This window comes from Hemicordylus capensis, chromosome 1 (genome assembly GCF_027244095.1).
Source record: "Hemicordylus capensis ecotype Gifberg chromosome 1, rHemCap1.1.pri, whole genome shotgun sequence".
NCBI classification, from domain to species: Eukaryota; Metazoa; Chordata; class Lepidosauria; order Squamata; family Cordylidae; genus Hemicordylus; species Hemicordylus capensis.
The window spans coordinates 408639091-408666180 of NC_069657.1; positions in this window are offsets into that span (position 1 = coordinate 408639091).

Here is a 27090-nt window from a genome sequence, read left to right on the forward strand (position 1 = left end):
CTGACTAGGGATAAGGCAGCTTCCTATGTCCCTATGTCATTGGCTGGTTTTACTCCTGATGTCTGCAGAACTGGTTTTTATTTGAATTGATCTCCTTTTATATCTGTTGGGCTATGCTAGGTTGCAGCAAATTACTTGCTGCTTTGAGACAGATCCCATCTGGCCCAAATGTTTGCCTCAGCCTTTTCATATTCTCAGTTTCTCTGATCACAGCTTCTGGCTTAAACACAGCTTCTAACAGTATTGCTGCTTTCCCCCCTACTGAAAATTTATGAAAATGTCATCCTTTGCCATTCTGTAAATGCAGGTCTGAAAACTCAAGTTTTCAAGAAGAAGAAAGAAGAAACCTTGTGTATTATAATTTAGCTCACTCTCTCTCTCTCTCTCGCTCTCTCTCTCTCTTTTTAGGACTTCCCTGTTTTGTTAAAATTATCGTCATTCTTTGGATTTGGAACATGTCTCTTTTATTTATGTTATCTGTACTTTTTTGTTCATATTTTCTTGCATCCTCTGCCTTTCAGTTTCATGGCCTGTTCTTTTCCTTATTCCTCAGTGTCAAGACTTCTGAGGCGATATACCACTGTAGAGGAGGGCAGTCGTTTACTGTGCATAAAAGAATTAATAGGTATAAATAAAAACAGTAATGCAAATACATTAGAGATTAGAAGAGATTAGAGCAGTTCCTAAATATTAGGATTGCCCATGCGTGCCTGTTCCTCACAATCACTGTAGCATCAAATCATGTCTTGCAAACATGAATGGATCCAACTTGCAAATATGAATCACAAGAAAGAAATTCCATATTCCTTCCCATCACTACAATCCTACTCAGTGAAGTCAGGCCAGACATTCAGTTGAGATCAGCCCAACAAGTTATTTACATAACGTGTGAATTGGACCTAGCAGTTTGGAATCTTGGAATCTCTAACCAAAGCATATTAGTGTCTTTATTTTGGAATACTCCTTTTGGAATAAAAGAACCTCATTGGTTTTGTATCATTTCCAAAAGTGACTTATACATCATTTTTATTTTTCTCATCTCTAATTCTTACCTCAGTTAGAATACTGTATATATATCATATTTTTAAATGTGTTTTATGCTTTCTGTCTCATACACACAATCTTTGTACAGACATACATAGGGCCAACACTGCACTATAGTGTATGAAAATTACAAGAACTGGACCAATCGCTTATTTATGTATTCCAAACTTCTCTTAACTCTTGGAGACAGGAAATGGGGTTTCCACCTAAGATTTTGAGGTATTTCCCCCTTACCCAGCTTTTTTACTTCAGATTCCAGCAGCATCTTTCTCCTTGGAGAAAGCCAAGGGGTGACATCTTATTTATTTATTATCTATGTAAACCACTTTGTTGAAAGTTTCCAAATATTCCAAATATGAAATATTTGTTGTTGTTGTAGTAGTGGTGGTGGTGGTAGTGGCAGTGGTAGTGGTAGTAGTGCTGACTATCAAAAGGCTTGAAACTGTCCAGCTTTGAACATCAGGCTGAAGACTGACTTGGGATTATATCGTCAGCAGCAGAGGGAGGAGAACAGATCAATCCATGGCCCAGAAGTCAAGGCTCATCTCATCTCACCTTCTCTATCCCTCACCTTTGCATAGTTCACATTTCACATCGCACCTCCTGTATTTCACATTTGTCACAGCTTGTGACACAGCTCAAAACTGATCAAAAAGTAGAATGCCTCTATTTCACTTCACATTGAAAACTGACAGCTTATAATGGGGTTTCAAATTATGAAAGTCATTTTAAACTAATTTTTTTCACTGTGTGAATTAACAGATTTTACCAAGTGTCCCCAAGGACCTTTTCTGCATAGAAAGCCAGGTTCCCCTATTGAACTAAATAATAACAGTAATGTTCTTAGTTGCAGATTTGTATCCAGCGCACTTTTAGTAACACACTTTTCTAGTTCTGTCTTGAGGATTAAGAGCTGCCACTATCGGAAATGGCATTTCATTCTGCCTGATTTTTGGTTACTACTTTTAGGGCTTGGAAAATTAGCTTTCGTGGAATTTCTATTACTCCCGAGAGTGCTCATCGTGCATCTTTTTAGATGCAGCCATTCTATTTCCGCTATTTAATGACCTAGTTCATTCTGCAGGTCATGTACGAGAGCTCTGGAAATGACTATGATTTTCCTCCTCAAGATTTGTCTTTCCTCCAAGGATTTCCCCTCCTTTATTTTTAATATACACTGAGATATTGCCAATACCTTTCCTTCCAGTTTCCTAATTTTCAGGGACGGGGCTTTAACCAAGTGGCAGATTACCTGCTTTGCATTTAGAAGGTCTCCGTTTCCAAAGGTCTGCTTCTTTACTGCTTCAGAGAGCTGGTATCAGGGGTTGGCATTGCTGGGCAGCTGCCAAGGGCCCACTATTGATTTCTGAGATAACTTCTGTGACTATAGCCCTCATTCCATGGTGGCAGAGCCACTCTCTTGGGGCCCATCCAGGCAGGAGGAGAAGCCCCACGAATGGCAGTTTCCTGAGGAGCCCCGGGAACCTGGAACAAGTTCTGCAGCATCACATATTTATGACGTTCCACCTGACTAGACACCAGTCTGAGGATGTGAGCTTTACATGCCTAGGATCAACCTTCATGGGTACAGCTTGGGAATTTTACATGCCTATCAGGGTGAAACTGCCTATTACAAGGAATACGGGGCTGCTACCAAAATGGCATCTCAAGAGTTGAGTAGTTCTTCTGCAATGCACAGTAAAAGTTTCCCCACTTTCTGCCATCATAACATTGCACATTTCCCCCAGCCAATTTGCATCCAATAATGTAAAGTGGAAGTGATATCATGGTCAATATGATGATGTTGTCAGGCACAGTACTACATGTTAGAGTGGCAGGGCTAGATGTGTGGAGAGTGCAGGGCATGGATCAGTGCAGAAGCGGGGGTTGTTGGCATGTTCCTGTCGGCACTGTACAGTGTGAACTTACATAACATTTGCCTTACATATGTTAGTCTTATGAGCCCTGTTCAGACATTATGTTGCCTATGCGTTCAGATGTCTGCAAAGATGTATGTTTTTGTGTGAATGATTGTACATGCATTCACATATAGACCCTTTCAAATGCAGGGTACAGATAGGAAGTGTGTGGCAGTATATGTGTGTTCATGTACAGGACTATAGAGAAGCCACACTGTCCCTTCCTACCCTTGAAAATGCACACATAACCCACCAATTGCACACATAACCCAAATGCACACATAACCCACCAATTTTAGCACTGCTTATAGAGGAGTCCACATTTGGTCTTATATCAAAAAGAGGATCCAAACCTGTTCTAGAAACTAAAAGTATAGCTGAAAGGAGGAAGTGCAGATGTACAGACATCAGGCTGGTTCTCGCAAGCACTAATTACAAACATCTTACCTGAGTTTGGGAGCTGCCGTTTTGTGATTGTGTGCTTGTAAAATGCAAGGCAGGCAATGAGGGAAGCGATAGTTTGTGAGGCTCACACTGAGTAGGAGGGCTTTTCCTCTGACCTCATTAAACAGCTGGGTGCAGCTGCTGGGTAGAATGGACTCTCTTACCCAGGGCCGGCCCAAGGCTCAGGGGAGCCCCAGGTGAAGCCCGCCCAGGTGCCCACCACTACCCCTGTTGCCTGCTCACTCTCCTGGCCACAGCCACAGTTCACTGCACTTGAATGCTCTGGGGGAGGCAGGCAGGAGGGCAGGAAGGCAACGGGGAACATGCACCGGCCTTCCTCGGCACCACTTCCACCTGTCGCTTTGCAGTGGCAAGAACAGGAGCACAGGTGGGTCATGGGGAACACCCACACGCTAGGGATTTGTGAACCAGTTCAAGGATGTGCAAACCTCAAGCTGAACCCCCTGAGCCGGTTTGGGGGTTCTGAGTGTGTGTGTGGGGGGGTGAGGGGTGAATGACATTCACTAATGGGTCCGGGTTGGCAGTGGCGGCATAGGGGATATCTCTGCCATCTCCCCCTCCCCGCCGTCTCCGGCTTTAAAATGGTTTGACCCATTTTTGGACAATTCTGGCCCTTCTTCTGGTGGCGGTGGCCATTTTGGAGGCCGCTGTACATGCCCAATGGACCTCTACATGGCCTGGGCCCATTTGGCTTGCATGGCGGCCTCCAAAGTGTCCACCGCTACCAGGGGAAGGGCCAGGATGGCTAAAAAACCTGACCCAACTGGCCCTTTCTAGAGCTGGAAAAGACCGGCAGGAGATGACAGAGACGCACCCCCCCATGCTCGCTGCTGCTGCTAACCTGGACTTGGCGGTGAGTATAATTTTAAAAAAACCAAAAACCTAGACCCCCAAAGCAGCTTGAATTCAAGCTGAGCCAAGGGTATGTTTGGGGGGCACAAAACTGAACATGCCTGGTTCAGTTCATGCCTGGTCTGGACTAAAACTGAAACGTTCAAACCAGTTTTGTGCACACCCCTACCACATGCTTGCCTTCTCTTCTCACGGCCACCTGCACCCATTGTGGCAATGGTAAGGATGGGGGGCGAGTGGGCGGATTTCCCCATCACCCACCCACACCTGCCCTCCTTGCTGATTCAACAGCGTGAGTGGGGCGAAGGACACAGGGAGGGGGTGGAAGGCAGCTGACCCTGAGGCCCACATGACCCAAGCTGATGCCACCTCTGCACACTTTGCTCCCTAAGTGGGCACTTAATTAACCTAGTGGGTGGGCTGGCCCTGCTCCTACCCAGCTGGAGCCTCACAGATGATCACTTCCCTCACCACCTACCTTGCTTTTTACTACCACATGATCAAAGAACGGGAGGATGCACAGCTCCTAGATTTGGGTAGCATGCTTGTCCTACCCAATTAATGCTTGTGAGGACAGGCCTAATCTGTAAAGAGGTACCAGGGTTTAAATAACAAAAGGGAGAGGAAGCAGAGAATTAAAAAATCATACAGCAGGGCACTAATTCAGACAGTCCCTGACGATCAAAGTTCTGCATTTCTTCCTGCCCTGTACTGCAGCAGAGTCAGCAATTGTTTATGTAACACAAGTGACAGTGCTTTGTAAAGGAATGTTCGATATGCCTAGGCTTCCTTCTCATTCTTCCAGGTGCTGATTAAAAATAACTGGCTGCTTATATATTTCATAACCACCTACTATTATGCTTCAGTGGGAAGCGGCTTCTGTAGAATTTAGCAGACCACAGTCACCCAGGAAACATAAACTCCTAAGGAATATTGTGAACTCAGTTTGGTTGTGTCTTTTAACTTGCTGGGCAACCATTATAATGTAGCCCATAGAGAGGTTCTCTTCGTACTACCTTTTTCATAAATGAGATATACTATACTACATATTTGTGATATTTATATATATTTATTTGTGATATTTATATATATTTATATATCACTGTTCAACTAAAGTTAACAAAACAGTTCACATAGCAGAAAATAATGACTGTTCTTCAGAAATGTAATTTCTGATTAAAATTGTGTTAATTGTGTTGATTAGTGCTGGCAATGTTAAATACTGTCTTTTGCTGTGTTTGCATGTGTATTTTCCTTTTCGTATTACATGTTTGGGTATTATGTATGGACTTTTATCTTTGTGTATCTTCATGTAAATTAATAACATAAGAACGGCCCTGCTGGATCAGGCCCAAGGCCCATCTAGTCCAGCATCCTGTTTCCCACAGTGGCCCACCAGACGCTGCTGGAAGCCACAGGCAGGAGTTGAGGGCATGCCCTCTCTCCTGCTGTTACTCCCTGCAACTGGTACCCAGAAGCATCCTGCCTTTGAGGCTGGAGGTGGCCTTTAGCCCTCAGACTAGTAGCTGTTGATAGACCTCTCCTTCATGAAGTTATCCAAACCCCTCTTAAAGCCATCCAGGTTGTTGGCTGTCACCACATCTTGTGGCAGAGAATTCCATAGGTTAATTAGGCATTGTGTGAAAAAGTACTTCCATTTGTTGGTCCTAGATTTCCTGGCAATCAGTTTCATGGGATGACCCCTGGTTTTAGTGTTATGGAAGAGGGAGAAGAATTTCTCTCTATCCTCCACACCATGCATGATTTTATAGACCTTTATCATGTCTCCCCACAGTCGTCTTTTTTCTAAACTAAGAAGTCCCGGGTGTTGTAGCCTTGCCTCGTAAGAAAGGTGCTCTAGGCCACTGATCACCTTGGTTGCCCTCTTCTGCACCTTTTCCAGTTCTACAATATCCTTTTTTAGATGTGGTGACCAGAACTGTACACAGTACTCCAAGTGTGGCTGCACCATAGTTTTGTATAAGGGCATTATAATGTTAGCCGTTTTATTTTCAATCCCCTTCCTAATGATCCCTAGCATGGAAATGGCCTTTTTCACAGCTGCCGCACATTGAGTCGACCCTTTCAATGAGCTGTCCACCTCGACCCCAAGATCCCTCTCCTGGTTAGTCACCAACAGCTCAGATTATCAATTCTTAAGATGGCCTTTAAGCAATATGTAGTTTGACCCTTGGACAGCAATCTTAAGTATGCTTTCTTGAGAAAAAGTCTGATTGAACCCAGTGGGATTTACTTCAGAGTAAAACATGCATAGGATTGCACTTTTAACATTCTTTGACTATTGTTTTAAACATTATTATGTGTAATTTCATTTTTTAACAGTGACACATATAATCATTAAATTGTTAGCCAACGTGGACTCATGTATGATATGGTGGGATACAAATATATTGAATAAATAAATGAAAGTCTGGAAAGTCTAATCAATTTAAAGTGACAGTCCCATGTACATTACTAGGGTGTAAGGTTGTGATTCTGGGCACAGGTTCCTGAAAGTATCCCATTAAATGCAATGAAACTTACTTCTAAGTGAACGTGTATAGGATCTAATTGTGACCAACAGCATGCTGAACTCATTGGAACTTGCTTCTAATTAAATGTTTTAGGACCGTGGTGCACAGAATGTAAAGGTAGATCCTGCAGTGGATAAGGCTGAAAACTCTAGGCCCTAGAGAACAGTGTGTAGACTTGGGAAAAGAGGACCTAGATTCAAAATCAAACAGTAAATAGCTGTCTCTCAAGGCATTTCCATTCAAGGCCTAATGTATCTTTTCAGCTTCTCATGCTGCTACATCTGAATGTTGTTAATGGAGGTGAAAATATATGGTTTTAAACATTTCAGTAGCTACCTGCTTAGTGCCATATCCTAACACAGGTAGTTCTAAAAACTGTCAGTCACCTTCTTTGAGTACTAGGCAACAATTAGTAGAAGAATTAAATTCTTCATTAGGTGATAACAAAGGAGATTTGACAATTCCAGATATACTTTGACATCTAAATCCTGCACAGAGTTGCTGGACAGATGCTCAAGAGATCTCAAAGAACTTCTGCCTTCTGTCCCATGATCAATTACGGCAAAGTTATTTTAGGCAGAAAAACCTTGCAAGCTTACTGGTCTAAATATGAGTTTATACATGGCTGGGTGAATCCAAATAGGAAATATTCCTTTCCTCTTCCTCTAATGATCCCTGCAGAGACTTTCTGCACAGGGGGAGCTCATTAATAAACACCCGCTAGCTCTGTTTTATTTTTGCAGATTTGGATATACACCCTGGCCCCATTGAGATCATGCAGAGTTGTGTTTCCTGAATCCTATATATGCATGGCATTTTCTGAAAAGGAAATGTGTAAAATACTCTTTAGGAGTATAAGGAATGGTTGGGAGCAGTGCTTGTTCTCTGTTTAGCCGCAATACATTTGACAGTGCAGATTCAGTTCTTTATTACAGTCACTCAGGGGTGTATCTAGGGTGAGGCAGGCAGGGCACATGCCCCAGGCGCCACTTGAAGGGGGGGCGCCATTTTTTAAAATTAATTAAAAAAAAAAAAGGCCAATGAAAACAAAATGGCCACCGCACATGCTCAAATGGCCTCTGTGAGGCCCTAGGCCATGGGTATGGGTAAGAATGGCTGCCGCCAGGCAGAGAAAGCAGCAGGCAGGCAAGAAAACTATGGCAGTGGGCAGGCAGCAGAGAGGCCGCACAGCTTCTCTCTCTGGCCCGCCTGCTGGCCAAAAGGAAAGCTGGCTCAGCCTGCCTGGCAGAAAAAGGCGCCCAGTCGGTGGGTGGGCAGGCAAAACTGGCAGGTGGCAGAGAGGGTGGCGCACTCCCTCTCTGGCTTCCCTGCTGGCCAAAAGGAAAGATGGGCCTGGCCACTGGGAGAAGCGGTGGGGCGGAGAAGCGGCAGCCAGGCCAGCCAGTAGCTGGGAGAAGCGAGCGGGGGAGAACAAAATGGGGCTGGGGGGAGAGAACAAGGAGTGGAGATGCTCTGCACCAGGTCCACTAGTACTCTTTATTAGGATTAGGAATGGTTGGCATTATGGTGGCAAGTAAGTAGGATAAAAACCACTAGTTCCTGGCAAGTGCATGTTCCCAATGGGAGCTAGTGCTCCCTTTTGTGTTGTCTGAACCTACCAATGTCGTCCCCTCCACCACCCAGCATTTGTAACCTATGTTTGAAGCTGAACAGAGAACATTGGATGTCAGAGAGTTTGGATGACACAGAAGGGGTGAGACCACCGGCTGTGCTGGGAGAACACACTTGCCAGAAACTAGCTTTCTCCCCTACTTACTTGCTGCCATGATGTCTGAACCCACCCATTTCCAAATCATTTTAGCAACTGACTTTCAAACTCTGTGCATTTTGGGATGATTTAATAAATTTCCCTTTGATTAGCAGTGCCTAGTTGAAGCAGAAGAAGATCTGACCTCTGCCACCACTTGTTTTCAGCTGCCTTTCCCATACAACAAAATGAAAAATAATCCAGGAAAGACCAACATCGATGAAAAATCTATAACACAAATCCTGTGATATGTGTATAAAGGAACAGAGTATATTTCACTTGAGTAAACATCAGAGAAGAGGGATAAAAGGACAGACCCTCTTGTGGATTAGTAACTGGCTGAAGAACAGGTAGGAATTCCACTTCTCAGACATTTTACATTCAGTAGAAGGATTTCATGCATCCCTTTGCATGTCATCAAATGGGAAATCAAGTTGAATCAGTGCCATAGCAAGATCAGAAGGGCCTGCGTTCCATACATAAACATTGTCCCCTCACTTTTTTGTAGTACCATTGGCACAGCCAAAACACTTCAAGCTTATTTTTCTCCCCCTGCCCACCATTGCTACCACCACTCACCCACCACAAAGCCTCCACCCCATCCCTCACTCACTGCCACATTTCCTATGCGGTGCCTTGCCACTCTCTCTCCTCCTCCTCTTCCCTCTACCTGCCAACTGCCATTTCCCAGCTGGCGTAAGCAATGGTAGGTGGGTGAAAGGGCTCTTTCTTCTCGCGGGTGAATGAGGAGGAGAGTGGCAGGATGAGAGGCCCTTGGCGGCCCCTCTTCTTGGGGTGGCCCATGTTCTCACAACACATTCGACCAATTACGGTCACACCCCAAAGATGAATAATATATAAAATTGGCACATAATCCTAGACTTGACTAGATTTTCATATCACCCCAAACAAAGTTAAGGAACATAGGGAGCTGCCTTATACTGAGTCACACCATAGGTCCATCTAGCTCAATACTGTCTACACAGACTGGCAGCGGTTTCTCCAAGGCTGCAGGCAAGAATCTCTCTTAGCCCTATCTTGGAGAAGCCAGGGGCGGGGGGGACTTGGAACCTTCTGCTCTTCCCAGAGTGGCTCCATCCCGAGGGGAATATCTTACAGTGCTCACACTTCTAGTCTTCCATTCATATGCAACCAGGGCGGACCCTGCTTAGCTAAGGGGAAAGGTCATGCTTGCTACCATAAGACCAGCTCTCCTCTGGTCATCCCATGACCTATATTCACTTTCCACCGATTTGTAGCCATTTGATTCCCCCCCTTAAATATATGCAATAATACTCAGATTTGTGAAATCACTTACAAACTACATGTTGGGCTTCCCCCTCTACTTTCTAACCTCTTTGATTAAAAAGTACAGCCTGAAACATATGAGTTCAAAAGTTCAGCTTAATTTTTAATTTTATATTGGTATAATGCATTATGCCTTCTCGGGAAATGTATCACTTGAATCTTCATATAACAGGGAAGGATTATATTGTGAAACCATTATAAAATTTCTGAATAATGATCGCACAGACTATTGTAGCTTCAGAGAAGTCTATTTTCACAGCAACCACTCTGACAAAAAAATTAAAGAGCTTTCAGTATGGAAGTATTGTTTCTTCAGTAGTTGTACAATTCCTTATTCCTTATATTGCCACATTTGCATGTGAAAGAAAAATAACTTCTTAAGTATGCATAACATCAAACATATTTCAGGTACTACATCTCACTTATTGTTTAAAAGTAGTGACATATTGGATGTAACCTGACTGAAAACACTTAAATTGAACTCCGTTTCCATTTCAAAGGTTTTGATTTCAAGTACACTTCTTAAAGTTTAAAGGTATGTAAAACAAGATTTCTCATAAATATTAAATCTGGCAGGTGTTCAGATGTGGATATTGAGATGTAGATTGAAATATGAACAATACTGATGAATACTGAAGATGAATAAACCACATCCAAATCCAATAATGTATCACTATCCTTGCTGGATCCTTTACTGGTACCACAGTAAAGGATCCAGCAGTCCAGAAATATGTCACAGACTACCACTTGGTAGGGTTGCAATGAAGGCCTTGGAAAGGATATTTAGATGCTATGACGTGTCTATACCTACAAAGATTAGAATTGTTCAGACAATGGTTTTTCCCATGATACTCTATGGATGAGAAAGCTGGACTTTGAAGAAGCAAGATAGAAGTATTGACGATTTTGAACTTTGGTGCTGGAGAAGACTTTTGAAGGATACCATGGACAGCCAGAAAAACAAATAAATGGATCATAGAACAAATCAATCCAGAATTTTCACTCGAGGCACAAATGACCAGGCTCAAACTATCATACTTCGGACACATTATGCGAAGGTCCAGCTCCTTTGAGAAGTCCATAATGCTGGGAAAAGGTGAAGGAAAGAGAAGAGGATGACCAGCAGCAAGGTGGATGGACTCGATTACGACAGCAATGAATGCACCACTGAGAGACCTTAAAGGCCAAGTTGAAGACAGATCATCCTGGAGAGAATCTATCTATATGGCCACTAAGTGTCAACACCAACTTGATGGCACTTAATCAATCAAAAGTAGCCTCACTGAAATTAAAATATTGCTTGTTCTTTTAATTTCAATTGGACCACTATAAGTAATTTTACTCAGTATGTCAACCAACATTTCAGTTCACCAATTCAGGGGCAAAGAGTATAAATGACAACTGTTGTTTCTCCAAGACTAAAAGTATAAATGGGGGAAGGTTTTTGAGCTGTTTTCTCTCAAATGTTGCTGCATCCCACCTCTCACAAGTAACTAGACGTGGAAGGGTTAAACCCAAGATCCTGAACCCACGACAGAGCTCTTGGAGCATTATCATGGTTGGCAAAATGCAAACTGAACGAAAGCCTCCATTTTATTGTTATTATCAGGCAATTCACAATCATTCAGAGATCTGCCGTAAATATACATTGTTCCTCATTCCTCAGCATTCTGCTTGCAACCCCGCTGCTCATTCAAAACACCCCATTTTGGTTGCAGGAGCGAAAATTACAGTTTGTCACATCCCTAGTCTCTACATGGGGAAACAATAGTCTGCTTGTGTCGAGTCCAGCCATGGCACTCTTCCACTTCTTTGGCTTTCCAAATTGCTTGAATTGTGGTGGAAAGGTTAATTAACCCCCCCCCCCCGATTTTAGCTAAATAATACTCCCAGCCTCCTAAAAATAGCTAAAAGGTGGGGCATCACAAAAGATGGGGACCAGGCCTCCTCTGGTCCCCCCATGTAATAAGAACACTGCAAAATCAGCTGTGAATTGGTTGGAATTATGAACTGTGTGGTTCAAGGCCACTGGTGACTGTGTCCTCCCATGGCTAGAGGTGCCACACACTAATATTTGAAATTGCTGCCATGGGCCTCCTAGTCTGCAGGATCTACCCTACATTTCACTATCACTTCCCTGAGGAAGCCTGGCACTTGCTATCTTTTGTACTTATTCAGCTGCTAGAGAACATCTTGTTAATCTGTGGCCTTGGAGGTACTCTAACAAACTCTAACAAATAGCCTAACATTTTCAACAAGGATATTGCTAAGGAAAAGTAGTATTTTCCAGTGCAAGCCATACATTTACTGTTCCACCTTTACCCTTGTTATTGCAGGACCCCAGCCTTCATTTGCTACATCATGTTCTCCTAGGAATGAAAATCTGTGACATTGTCTCTCCCTTTAATAGATCAATGCAAGACATTTTTGGTGTCTGTGTGCACTTTGCTTATTTCAATTTTAGCAGCAATGCTTTTGACCCTTTGAAATGGATATTGTTTAATCACCCAAACGGCAGCTTTGTGCCGCCACCACCACCCACAGGGCTGGTAGGCATTTGATCACATTTAGTACATTCAATTTCCTTTATAAGGGCCAAGCTGAATCCCATCTGTTTTCCAATTGAATCCCATCTGCTTTCATTCAGAAGATTAAAGGATGGAAGTAGCCAGCAATTCTCAGTTCTCATAAAATGCCCCTTTTTGTCCAAGTATCATCTTATGTGGTCTACAAACTTTCATGAAACCAGAGTTTCTGTAGAAGAAGCAGCCATTATGTAGGCATGCATCAGCTGGCATGCAGGGCCCAGTTTTGATCATCATGTTTTAATGATGCTATAGACAGATTGAAAGGGTTCGGGAGGAAGCCCCAGAGATAACGAAAGGTTTTGAACCCTTAGACATCAAAGGAGATCCTAGAGGAAAGGAGTGCGCACAATAAGATCTAAGCAGGAACATGAAAATTTAAATATCTACAAGGCTGCTAAAGAAAGCAGGCAGGCTTCTGTTTGAAAGCTTAAATGAACTGGGGGAAGATTCTCAAATTCTCCTTCCCCTGATTTGCCTACAAAAATTCAAATATACACTGTGTTCTTGGTAACCTATAGGCGGAAGTCACAGTCTGCAGCTGCTGCTGCTGCTTCTGAAAGCTCATCAATGGCCTAATGTGCATTTCAATAGTTGAGCCTCAAGATTTTGATGCTGATTAGCCAATCCTTTTGTTAGCCTGGGCATCCACAGGACTCTTTCCAAGGGGGCAAAGGCTGTGAGAACTTTTTCCAAGGAGTGAAGACTTGGGCCATATACCCTGCACCACACCTCGCTGCTGCTGCTTCCCAGGTCAAGGCAAGGTGAACAGTGCATCCTCCATCCCTTCCTCCTACAAGTCCAGCCCCCTGGAAGCAGAGTAAGCCCCATTGCCTGCCTGCCTTGATGCTGCCTCCGCCTCCCTGCTTTGTTGCCTTTGGGAAATTGGGAGAAAGAATGCTGGGATAGGTGCAGGCTCAGTCCAGGAGGACGAACACCCTGTCACCCTTTGTTAGGCTGTTAGGCTGATCGTTGGTAAAGATCCCAAGATGCAAGCCTGGCTCAAGTCCCACACCAATGTCTGAGGAAGCATGGGGAGCTGCGCTAGTCCCACCCCCATGGAGTGCAGGGCATGCCACACAACAGTCTCCTCCCCGCCACACACCCTCTGCTTGATCTGAATTGGTACACACTGAGTGTACCATGTGCTGATTTCCCCCTCACACCCTGACCCTGCCAATCCCCCCTCCCATTCCCAGTGCACACAGAATATGCCAGTTTCCTCTCACCTGATCTGCCCTTAATTGGGTGGCGGCAGCAGCATTCTGAGGGGTCCTCATCCCCCAGTTGAAAGGGGTCCTGGCAGCTGCTGTGGAGCTCACTTGGTCTAGCACCCTTCTGGTCCAGTCTGGCTCTGGTGGCGTAACGCAGGACTCACACCATATGCCGCACCATCCTGATGAACTTCCTTTCTGAGTTTTCACTCCACCCCCAACATTCTGCCTTCTCTTACAGTGGTTCTTGATGCTGCAGATGTTTGTGTCTTTGAAGTAATACGAACATGTGTGTGTGTGTGTGTGTGTGTGTGCGCGCGCACACACACACACACACACAGAGAGTCTGAATAGCAACTGCAAGGCTACATACAAATAGAAATGGAGCAATGTCTGATTGGCTTTATCCCTTGGCCTCATGTGTTCCCTCATTTCCAGGTTCTCTGCTGAACCTGTCCAGTCCTGCTTAACCTTTCCAGGCCTCTGATCTAGCCTCCAGTGACTGCCCAGTGCTGACCTTCTTGCTGGTGTGGGTGGTGACAAGTTCAGCATAATGAGGTAAGCTGTCTTATCCATGACAGAGGGGGAGAACTTGATGTGAGACTCCTGCTAAAGATCCACCTAGTAGATTTTTTTTTTTTTTTTTGCTTTTCATTATGCTGTATTTTGTTTGCTTGCTTTTTCTTTTTCTTTTGCTGCTGCCGCCTTTTGCTTTTCTTAATTCCACACCTGTTAGCAAGAAAGAGACTTGTTGCTGGGTATTCTTCTGAGGGGGATTTTATTTATTTATTTATTTATTTATCATATTTTTACACCACCCAAAACCTACGTCTCTAGGTGGTTTACAACAAGATTAAAAGTAAAACATTAATTTTTTTAAAAAAAATTAAAAGCAAGAAATTTAAAACACAATTTCAAATTTTAAATCAGTATTCTAAAAACAACATTAAACCAATCAAAACAATATCAGTTTAAAGTCTGGGTGAAGAAATGCATCTTTACAGACTTTTTAAAAGATGTCAGAGATGTGGAGGCTCTTATTTCACTAGGGAGCGCATTCCAAAGCCTCAAGACAGCAATGGAGAAGGCCCGTCCCTGAGTAGCCACCAGATGAGCTGCTGGCAATTGCAGACAAACCTCTCCTGATGATCTCAATGGGCGATGGGGTTCATAACGAAGAAGACATTCTCTTAAATACCCAGGGCCCAAGCTGTTTAGGGCTTTATAGGTTGTGACCAACATCTTGTATTTTGCCCGGAAACATATTGGCAGCCAGTGTAACTCCTTCAATACGGGAGTAATGTGGTCTCTCCTGGATGACCCAGAGACCAGCCTGGCTGCCGCATTCTGGACCAGCTATAGTTTCCGGACTACGTACAAGAGCAGCCCCACATAGAGCACATTGCAGTAATCCAGTCTGGAGGTTCCCAGCAGATGTACCACTGTTTTGAGGTCGTCTAACTCAAGAAACGGACGTAGCTGGCGTATCAGCCAAAGCTGATAGAAGGCACTTCTCGCCGCTGTCTCAACCTGGGACACCAAGGAGAGACTTGGATCCAGAAGCACCCCCAGACTGCATACCTGTTCCTTCTGGGGAAGTGTGATTTCATAACATAAGCCACATCTTATGCCTGTCATGCAGTCGTGGCTTGTCCTAAAGAGCCACAGGGGTGCCAATCGAGATACGGATGCCTCTGGTAACTGGTAGCCTCTCTTCCATCCCACCCCCCACCCTGTTAAGGAAAGCCATGCTGCCTGCAGGCCGGCCATTCATCAGGTAGAACTGTGTGGGCTGGCCAGTGATGAAGCAGCAGTTTTACCTGACAAATGGCCAGCCTGCGGACAGCACAGCTCTCATTAACGGTGGGGCAGGGTGGGATAGGAGAGAGAGGCTGCCAGTAACCAGAGGCAGCTGCTGCTCATTTGCCACCCCCCTGGCTGTTTGGATGAGCTGCTACTGCTGTCCTGTGTTCCGTACTCAGAGAAGAAGAAACTGTTTGGGGCTGGTAGGTACAACTACTACCCAAGAAGCTGCTATTTTATTATTTCCCGAAACAACATGACAAGAGGGACAATGTTCATGACAACATGAACATTACCTACTATTCATTTGCTTTCTACAGAAGTGCACCTTTCCAAGGCATTGCCATTTTAATCAAACATTTTCGGCTGTTCATACAAGGATAACATTAGTGTGGGTAAGAAATGTAGTTTTCTTCTCTCATGATCTCCTGTCTCTCCCTGTTTCCTCATGCAAACTGTCATATGGATAACCACAGCAACACAACATTCACACGTGGTCCTGTGAAGTGTGCTGCCTATCATTTTTAGCAACCTATAGGGCATAATTGGGTTCATTGCCATCACTCCACACAACCCTGACAGCTCTTTTTCTTGTCTCAAAGTAGTACATGCCATATGAAGCCCATTTTCAGCAGGAGTCTCACACCAAATTCTCTCCCTCTAGAATGGATAAGACAGCTCACCTCATTATGCTGAACATATCACCACCCACATCAGCAAGAAGGTCAGCATTGGGCAGCCACTGGAGAGTAGATCACAGCCTGCAAACAGGACTGGAAAGGTTCAGCCGAGAACCAGGAAATCAGGGGACATATGAAGAACTAGGGCCAGGAAGCAAACCAGGAGTCAACCCTGAAGCCAAGGGTTAAAGTCAAGCAGACAAAACAGGATCAGCAGACATGCTGAGAGTCAGAGCTGAAGCCAGGGATCAGAGCCAAGCAGACAAATGAGAATCAGGAGTAGAAGACAAGCCAAAGGTCAACACCAAACCCAGAAGACAAGCTGGGAAAGAACCAGGGTCAGAATCTGTTGCCAGATTTGGCTTTTTAAAAGCCAAATTTTGGTTTATGGCCCATTTGACTCATGAGTATACCCCTTAGGTTCTGGCCACACAGAAAACACAATGCACTGGGACCAAGGAGACCTTGAGAGTGAGGCAAAGCCTGAGTCCAGTCAAGAAGTCTTTTCTATCCCTCCTGTCCTGGAAGGATCCATTGAACAGTCTGGCTTGGTCAGGTCAGTCCTCGGCGTAATAATTTCATGCCTAGCAAGGCCTCTGCCACATGGGGCAGCATTATACAGATTCCATAGGCTGACATGTAAGAAGAGTTGTGCTGGTTCAGGCCAAGGCCTGCCTATCTATACCAACAGCCTGTTTCCCACAGCGGCCAACCAGAAATCTACAAGCAGGAGATGAACCCCCTCTCTGCCTGACATTGTACCCTGTGACTGGTCAACCTCTGAATACCAGTTGCAGTATTATTCAGTTGCATAGACTTGCCCACTAATTAATAGCCCGTTTCAAATATAATCTATCTAAGCTAGTGGCCATCACCACATCTCCTGGCAGTGGATTCCATAAATTATGCACGTGTGAAGAAGTACTTAGAAGCATATGGACACAGGCAGCTTGCCTTATACAGAGCCAGAACATTGGTCCATCCAGGGGCGTAGCGATGGGGGGGCAGGGGGGGCACGTGCCCCCGGCACCACTTGGTAGGGGGCACCAAAAAGTGCCCCTGCCGATCCCCTTCTTTCCCCGAAATTTTTTTTTTTGCAAAAAAATTGTTTTAAGAAAAACTTTTTTTGAGTCCGGGTTGGCGGCGGCGCCCCTCCCCCGCCCCTCGGCGCAGGCACGACTTGCCAGATGAAATGAGATCATTCCGGGTGGGGCGGGCGCTCTCCCACCATTGGCTCCTGGCAGCGGAAGAGCGGAGCCATTCTCTTATGTATCTGAAAAACTGCCTTCCCCGTGCGGTTGCAAAAGTTGGGAGACTCGACTCGTCTCCCTGAGATAAGTCAATCGTTAAAGAACGAGTCAGGTTGCGGGCAGGTGGGGGGAGGTGGTCTAGTTATCTGAGAGAAAAGCAAAACTGCTGCTTTTTAAAGTTTGGTCCAGCCTTAAAGCAACTGGCGATGCGTACTGTAGTGAGTGAGTGAGTGAGAGAGAGAGAGAGAGAGAGAGAGAGAGAGAGAGAGAGAGAGAGAGAGAGAGTGTGTGTGTGTGTGTGTGTGTGTGTGTGTGTGTGTAGAGCTGCGATCCCCCCGCCCTCCCCACAAGCTGCTGTATAATGTTCAAGAAATAGAAAGTAAAATGCTTTATCACAGCTTGGCTTCCCGGATAAATCTGTGCTGGGCTGGCTGAGGAAAGATGTTATCCTTTCTTCCCCTCCCTCCCCCAGTTCTCCCAAAGGAGCTTCTCATCTTTCTCCTCATGACAGCGATGAGCTTCTGTGAGTTTTCTTATAGGATAGTCAGGGTTGGGAAAAGAGAGAAAGAGAGAGAGAGATCCCTTTTCTGCCCAGCCTTTTAGCCCAGAGGATGGAGTGAGATCTCTCGGTGATATGTCCAGCTCCTTCATCTCTGCTGTGCCACTTCTTCCAAAATAAGGTTTGCTTTGGTTGGTTTGTGTGTCCCCCGCCCACACGCCACCCACCTCCTCCCTCCATTCCCAGTCTATGTGGGATATTTTAAAAATGCTTTATAGAGAAGAGTGTGTTAAACCAAGCAAGGGGCCGTTATTTCAAAATGCCTAGTGCTGGCAACAACCCTCCGGCTCGATTAAAGCATCCTCATTTGATGCGGCAAGAGCAAGCCGAGCTTTAGTCTGGCTAAGTAGTCCCCAAGGAGAAGGGGGCAGTGAGCGAAGCGCTCCCCTTCGCGTCGATTCTCTCCCGCGCTTCCCCCCTCTCGAGCATCATTGTCCCTTTCCTTTGATCCTCCTCACGCACCGCGGGGTAATCGTCGCGAGCGCAGCGCAGGGCTGGGAGGGAAACCTCCCCCGCAGAGCTTGCGCCGGAGCATGCGCCGTGCCCATGGAGCAGGGCAAAGGCGCTTGACCAAAGCGCTATTGCTGCCCGCCGGGTGAGGGGACGCAGGCAGCCGCAGCAGCCACCGCCCGCCGGCTCAGTCATTGTGAGAGCTCCCTGCTGCGGCCATTCACACACATTTCCCTCCCCGGATGCTGCTTGTGTTGCAAATCACAGCCTCAGTTCTCTCACAGGCACAATCAATGCACATGTGATGTTAGTGGATCTTCTTAGAAATGTGGTCAATGGAGAGGCAATCCTATATATTTAATCTCACCATCAATACTGACAGCTGACTAAAAATTATTGTCGACTTTCAACTGTGTGTGTCCAAAAAGTGGAGAAATAATTCTGTATTTTCAGGCACCTACACAATCATCTGGGATTTATCAGCATTCCTACATTTTGGACATTCACCAGAGCACCCATGTTTTTACCATAGTGATGCTTTTTTATCCTCCTTATGAATGGCTAAATGATTTTTGTTCTTGTTTTAAGACAATGAAAATAATTACTTCAAGGAGTGAACTAGTTTGGAGCGGGGTAGGGGGAGTCACCTGGGCTTATGGGAATGGTTGCTACAGAGGGTATTCCCCTAAAGCATTAACTCAATTTTTAGTCAGTTAAATTAATTTGCTTAAGGTGCTGGTCAAGAGATTAAAACTTGAAAGGAAATAATGGCACAGTTAGAATTACTTCAAAAATAATTGCACCTGGGAGGTTCTGGAGTTACAAAAATAGCTGGGTTAAAGTAGGAACCTCCTTACTCTTTGTTGTGAAAATACTTATCCTCTGAGGCCATTCTCGTACTCATGTAGTATGTGTGCCCTCAGTTAATAAATGCAATACTATCTGGTCCTACAAGGATTTTTGAGAAAGGAACTTCTTGTTGTGGCATGGAGGGAAGCAATACTGGCGTGTGCTTTGAGAGGCGCTTGGGCAGGATTGAAGGGAAAATTGAGTGCTGGGCTTGAAAAGGGAATGAAATGACCCCACCCTGAGCTTCCAGCCTCGGAGCAGGAATTTAAGGGCTCAGAGAGCGACTGCCCCAGCCTTGAAGCCCAGCTCAGGAAAAGAAGGTTAAAACTCTCCGCAAAGAGTTCCCCTGGAGTTTGGACAGGCAGGTAGGCAAACCCAGACTACAACTGGATCTAGTAACCTCACCAGACAATGAATTTATTGTAACTTCTCAGTATTGATTTATTATGATAGTAATGCTTCTCCATTATTAAAACAATAAAGACTGCAACTTACAGAAATTAACATGTGAATACAAACTCAAGGTAATTTGAGACACCTCCCCTCCTTTTTCCTCACAACATCATGTAGTGGGCCATGATGTAAGGTAATGTGTGTCCTGGACTCCTCCTGGCAACCACAGAGCCCTGTGGTTTTCTTTGGTAGAATACAGGAGGGGTTTGCCATTGCCTCCTCCCGTGCAGTATGAGATCGTGCCTTTCAGCATCTTTCTATATCGCTGCTGCCTGATATGGGTGTTTACCAGCGGGGATTTGAACCAGCAACCTCTGGCTTGCTAGTCAAGTCATTTCCCTGCTGTGCCATTATTTGACTGAGCAAGCAACAACTGTGTCTGTCTCTGTCTTCCTAAGTGTAATGTAGTATGTATCATCATTCATTGCATCATAATTCTGATGTTTGAGATACGAGCCAACTTCACAGGGTTGTTGTGAGGAAAAACCTAAGTGTAATGTAGGATGTATGCCCCATGTAATTGGGGCGCAATTTCAGTGCTTGCCCCGGGCGCCTTTTTTCCTAGTTACGCCTCTGGGTCCATCTAACTCAGTATTATCGACACTGACCGTGGCTCTTGAAGGTTCCAGCCAGGAATCTCTCCCAGCCCTACCTGCAGATGCCAGGGAGTGAACCTGAGCCTTTTTGCATGCACAGCAGATGTTCTACCACTGAGTTGTGGCCCCATTCTCTAAGAGGAATATTTTGCAGCAGACAGCGTCCAAGGATTGCACAACCCTCTGGGACATATTTTCCGGAGGCACAGAGGGCTTCCTGGGGAAATGGAGGTCACCAAACATTGTCACTTCCCTCACTGCATTGTTAGTTGGGAAGTTGTTAGATTGCTCTCTCACTGCAGTGGTGCATCTTTGCTCTGCATGTCAGTCAATCACCCTCAACCAACCTATCATCCTAAAATTTAATTATTCTTAAATCATATCTAAAAGCACAAATTTGAGAATAAACTCATTATCTCACTGTCTCCTTCCCCTGCACAGTACAGGATTTATTAATTTTACAATAATTGCAGTATCCCATACCTCCAAAATCCACTCATTCCATAATGGAAAATTCAATTTCCCCCCACCCCCAACCTATACTTATGGATAATCTAGCTTCCGATATAGCTATTTGTTTCAATTTTTTAAGACTGTAATCAGTGGCATGATTCCTGATGATTTAAGGCTGTAATCAGTGGCACCACTGAGCTCAGGAGAGATAAATATCTCCTGGTCGCTGGTATCCAGGGTTAGGGTTAGGATTAGGGTCTCACCCTCAGGACATTTGGTCAGCAAATTAAGTGCCTGCCAGCTGAGAGAGGGAGTCAAGTATTGCCTCCATGTTCCAATGCCAACTATGCCAGAAGCACACCAGTGCAGGGGGCATGGCCAGAATCAAGGGGTGGGTGTGCAGCCCATTGGTCTCTTCTAGCTGGTGCTTTGTTCATTGGCTGGGTCCTTCCTTTCTCTCCCACGCCCAGAGTGAGCGGGGGGCAGGAAGCACCCAGCCAGTGAACAAATAGCTTGCTGGCTGGGAGAGACCAATAGGCCAGGTATCCGTGCTCCATTGCTGGTGTGTTTCTGACATGGCTGGTGCAGAATAGTGCTGTCCGGCAAAGGCAGGTTGGTGGCAGTGGCACGGCCCCTGTGAAGGTAGGCAGTGTAGTGAAGCCTACCTTCAAAACCTGCCCCAGGGCCACCTCCGACCTTCCAACACCCCTGGCTATAATCCTATGCTTGCTTATTTGGGAGTAAGGACCATCATACTCAGTGGGGCTTAAGCTTTCAAGTAAACACTGTGCTTGAAGTAAACTAAGTGTTGCTTATGACACCTGGTTGTTGTTCTTTCTTATAGGCAACTTACGCACTTTGGTCCCAGCCTGGAGTTAGTTATGCTGAAGTCCTACTGAAATCAATAGCAAAAGTTAACGTTAAATAATGTTACTCTGTAATGAGAAGCAGGATGCTCCTTGGGAAGTCTGCCAAACACTTTTCTCCTGAAAGATACCAACCAGATGGGTCATATTTAAAATTCTAAACCTTAGAAGTCTGTCAAATTGGTCTGGAAGATTGAGTTGTGAATTTTTTAAAAAAACATCCCTCTGAGTTCTACCATTTGATTTATTTTCACACTAGGGTTCCAAACTTTGTTGCTGCAGATTATTAAGGGGAGAGAGTAATTTCCCCAAATTACCAAAATTTGGCTCCATATGAATGTTGAGAGTTCTCATTCTAAGGGCAAGTCCACATGAGGCATATGCCTGTGAGAAGGCCAGTGCAAACACTTAATGCGTATCTAAAATAACTTGCCCAGAGGGAGAGTCCCTTGGTGTGATTTACAGCTAACAGCCATTTTGCAGTTTCCATAGAAACACTGAAGAGATTTAGAAACAACTTGCTGTGAAAGTTGACAAATCCATTAAGCATTGATTGCAAATGCCTTGGTAGTGTTAAATACATTTGACTCTCTCTGTTTAATTTGAAATTAATTGATGTAATACATGCTGTCGATTAAGACCTTTACGCTGGAATAAAAAGGTTATATAGTTTTTAAGTCACCAGAGGGGCCTAATTCTGGAATGGTGGTCTTAGAATAGACACAGAATGTTGTTAACTATCCATTCAGCTCAGTTTCATAGTGTGAAATGGTACAGTAACGACTATGCAACAGCTTGTACATGGAACAGACAAATGTGAATGCAATCCTAGGCACCTTAGACTGCCCATGGAGATCCAGCCCGACACAGGACAGAAAGGATACTGGTGACCTAGAAGGAACCATTGCTCCTGCAAAGGCCCAGATAGCTTCTAGAGATGTGCAAAGTAGACAGAAATGAGCAAGATCTTTTCAGAGCCGGCCTCAATGCCTTGAGGCCCCTCACTCAGTTTGAATCAACATGTGGAGAGGCCAAGCCAATTTGACTTGGCCTGATTCAAAGCACTTGCTTCAATTCAGAGCTGAGACTTCAGTGCCCCTCACCCTCCCATCTCCTCCTCTGTACTCACCTTGCCAGGCTGGAGGAGATGTGAAGTGGTGAAATGCTCCAAGTAGCAGTTACAGCATCTGCTGACAAGTTTTAACAATCCCATAGAAGGACTGTGTTTGTTTGTTTTGTAGTGGCATAGCCACATGGCAGTAGCAGCCATGGCATGCTGCCTCTACTACTGCCACTGCCACCATCACCACTGCGGGCTACCGTAGCCCCTTTAACCACTGCAGTTGCCCAATGCCTGTGCTGAGAAGTGTTGTTGTTATACCCCACCATGGCCAACTCGCTTCCCTTTGCTTACTGTGGTGGCTAATGGGGCAGTGGCAACCAGCAGTGGGATGGAGGGCCACAGTGGAGGTGGCAGGTGGCAAATGGCAGGCTGGCATACAAGGACACCCATGGCAGCGGCCCCTCGCCCCAGCGAGGCCCCTGGCATCCCATGTTCTTTGCACATGACTGCGCAATAGTAGATCCATTCCTCTTGGTTTGGAAATGACTGGCCAGATTTGGCTTCGATTCAGCCCTGATGTCCAAGCTTCACTTAGAAGGGGTCAGGCTTGGCTTAGGCAGCAAGGTCTCACAGCAACAAGGCAATGAATGAGCTAGGAAGCAATGTACTCATCCGTGAGACAAGGGCTACAGAAGGCAGACTTCCGGCTACAAGGCAACCAGTGAGCAAGGCAGCAAAAAGGTTCCGAAACAGAGCTACGGAGAACTGTTGCACCAGCAGTTGAATGAGTGAGACTCAGAAGGCTACGTAGTAACCAGAGGTCACTTACCCATCTCCTGCTGTTACTTAGTCTCTGCTCCCATAGCTGAGCCAGGTCTTGTCTCCTTCTCCTGAGGTGACCCCCTCCTTCTGAGAAGTCCTTTCCAGGATCTGCCTCTGATAAGGAATGTGGACGAAATACTTTGGGCACATCCCAGGCAGCAGGGAGGGGTGTTCTTAAGAGGAGGCAGGCAGGTCCTAACTGGCCCTCCTGCAAGCCTCCTCCGTCCCATCGCAGCACTATACTCCATTAAGTTCTACTATGACAGCAGTAGCCCGTGCTGTAGTCTCCTTTAAGGTGCCTGCCGTGGTGACAAGATGCTACTACTAGCATCCCTCACGCGGTGTCGGCACGCAAATGGCGTTGACGCATGCACCAATGCCATTTGTGTGCCGACATTGCATTAGATGCTAGGAGTAGCATCTTGTCACCATGGCGGGCGCCTTAAAGGGATTCCCAGATGTTGTTGAATGCAACTCCTAGCACCCCTAGCTGCAGTGGTATTTGGCTGGGGAAGATGTGGGCTGCAGTCAACAACATCAGAAATCCCAGCTACAGGGAGCATTGCTCCCCACCCTCATGATCTCCCCATCCTGATTTCACCAACTAGGTTACATCATCCACCCACTTTCCTCCCCATTGCAATCTCCTCCACAGTGCACAGAGTGTATCATCCACCAACTTACCTCCCTGATCTTCTCACGTATGGTGCACAAAACATGCCACATGCCAAATCCTCCTATCTCCTCTTACCTGGTGGTGGAAGGGGTCACTGCTCCTCCCACTGTGACTTTTGAAAAAGCAGGGAGTAGTGGGATGAGGAGTGGTAGCAGCAACAGAGCTGCCACCACTGCCAGGGCGGGGAGGGGCGCTGGATGTGGTGTGGTGGTAGCAGAGGCAATTTCAGGGTACCTGCCAGCACCTCCACCCATCTGACTCCTGAAGCAGCTGCATCTCATTAGTGGGCCAGCCCCCCGACAACACACTTGGTTCTTAATTCCAGAATTTATTTAACAGTCTGGTGAACTGACCTTGTCTAGTAGTTTGAAATAATGCACTCTTACTCTGTTCTATATTTGCATGTTCCCCCTAATCTATTCTGTGCTCAGTGTGATTATTGTTATCGCCTTCTTACATGTGTACATGTTCTCCCTGAGCCAGATGAATTAAATGCACAAGACAATAAAAAGCTTTGATGAGCAATGTATTTTTATTAAGATTTCATTACCTATAATATTACATAGAAAAATTATAGAAAAAGAAAAAAATAAGAACTGAACTTAGAACAAAGTTTTGAAAAACTGCTATATCATCCCAATGGGTAGTACAAAATGATTAGGAAGAAAAAGGAGCATTGGTGGTTACTTACCGTGAAGGCTTCTTCTTCCTGCTGGAACGGAGAACGTCTCCTGTGGGTTATCCTTCCCACATGCTGCAGAGGCAGGGCTATGCTAATGAACTGAAAAACTTTAAGAGCCTGGGAAGGATAGCCCAACCCAGTTTCTAATGTCCAGTTACTAGCAAAAAAGACCATTGATAGGAGAAAGAGTAACTGTTATGCAAACAAAAAACTGCATCCACAGTAGTCCAGGTATTCCAACAGTGTGGGTCAAATTTCCTCCATTTCAGCAGCAAGAAGAAGCTTTTTGTCTTGCATGGATAGCACACTAGTTATAGCCACTGCTTGCCTTTTTAGGGCATTGGTTTTCAGCCCTTTGCCAAGCCCCTCCTGGAGGAATGCCAAGCGCTCCTGATCCCACATTTGTGTCTTTGAATTTGACATTTAGTGCACCAACTCAAGAAGGCTCTCCAGATGTATTGATATATACAGTTTGTGGACTGCTGTTGTGAAGCTAAGATGGTGTTGAGCTCACCATCTTAGAGTAGCCGTAGAGAATTAAAAGGTTCTTCTCAGTCTCCAGGTGGCTAACTTGAACCAGCTGGAGTCATGGTATAGGACAGAGCCTTGTTGGAGCAGGTCTGGGATTATTGGCAGAAAGCAAGGGTCCCATATGACTAAGTGCAGAATCTCTGGGAACCAGATCCTTCTGGGCCCATCCGGGGCCATGAGAATCACTTCTGCCCTGTGCTGGTGTATCTTGCATAGGAACCGACTTACCACTAGTGGGAAAGCATAAAGTGAAGGGAAGGCATAAAGTAGAGTTGGGGCCATAGGTTCAATAAAGCATCTGGTCAGTCAATAAAGCATCTGAGTCCAGTCAGCCTGAAGAACCGTCTCCTGGGAACCCCCTCAGGCTGATTGTCGGGGGGGGGCAACGACAAGGAGGACCTGGTGATGCTCGGCATGTTTGAGGGTCGTTTGGGATGGAAACCGAAGCGGTTCCTGCCCTTGGGCAACAAAACATTTCAGAGTGGAGGTCCCTGTCTCTGCATCCTGTGACAAGGTGAAGGGAGAGTATAGGGATAGAAGGAAGAGGCAAAAGAGGAATTAAAGGGGTGGGGGATTTAATAGGATGAATAAAGAGGATAATTAAGAAGGATAAAGAGGTTAAACAGGTACTGAGGACGAAAGGTAAGAAATTAAAGACTGAGGAAAAGAGGTAAAGGCCTTGGAAAGGATAGGAGAACTGTGTCTCTGGAGCAGTATGCAGGACTACAGAAATTGGGTTGGGCTATCCTTCCCAGGCTCTTACAACAATGACAAATACGACAAACAGGGGCATAACTATAATAGGGCAAGGGGAGACAGTTGTCTGGGGGCCCACTGCCTTGGGGGGGCCCCAGAGGCATGTCACATGACTGACTCCCCCAGCTGCGTACCCACCTGGGCTTCCTTCAGTTGTATTCATCCTCCAAAACTGGTGTGAGTGTTAAGACCTGGAGCTACCAGAACAGCATGTCTTTCTCTGGTACCATCAAATGACTTGCATCGTCCACAATTTACAAGATTTATATATCTACTAGCCGACCCCGCACAGAGCATCTGTGTGCTCTTTGGGGCCGGCGGTTACCTCTCCCCCACACACACACCTTCTGCCCCAGTCTCCGCTTCTGGGCCCAGCTGCCTCTCCCCACTGCCACTTCTGCCCCCACGCTTTCTTTCCCCCCTCCTGGGCCTTGCCTCCATAGCTGGGCCGGGCCTGCGCCGCCTCTGGCCTCTGTGACTGGGCCCACCGTGGCCGTGGCGACCAATCCTCCTAAGTGCGCCTCAGCCAATCAGGCGTGTCCGCCGCTCAGCCAATCAGCTGGGCTGCCGGGACGCATTTCTCCTGGGCACACCCAGGAGAATTATATATATAGATATCTATATATCTATATCTATATCTATATCTATATCTATATCTATATCTATATCGAGAGAGAGAGAGAGAGAGAGAGAGAGAGAGAGAGAGAGAGAGAGAGAATTTTACTTTTTGCTTACCACTATTCAGTGCTTTTTGTTACCACTATTCAGCCTCATTTAAGATTTCTTTGCTTCATGAGCTGAGCTTAAGTGAGTGGGGGAGCATTTTAAAATCTTGTATCTGGGCCCACTCCAACCTTGCTACACCCTGATGACAAATATTTATATACCGCTTTTCAACAAAAGTTCCCAAAG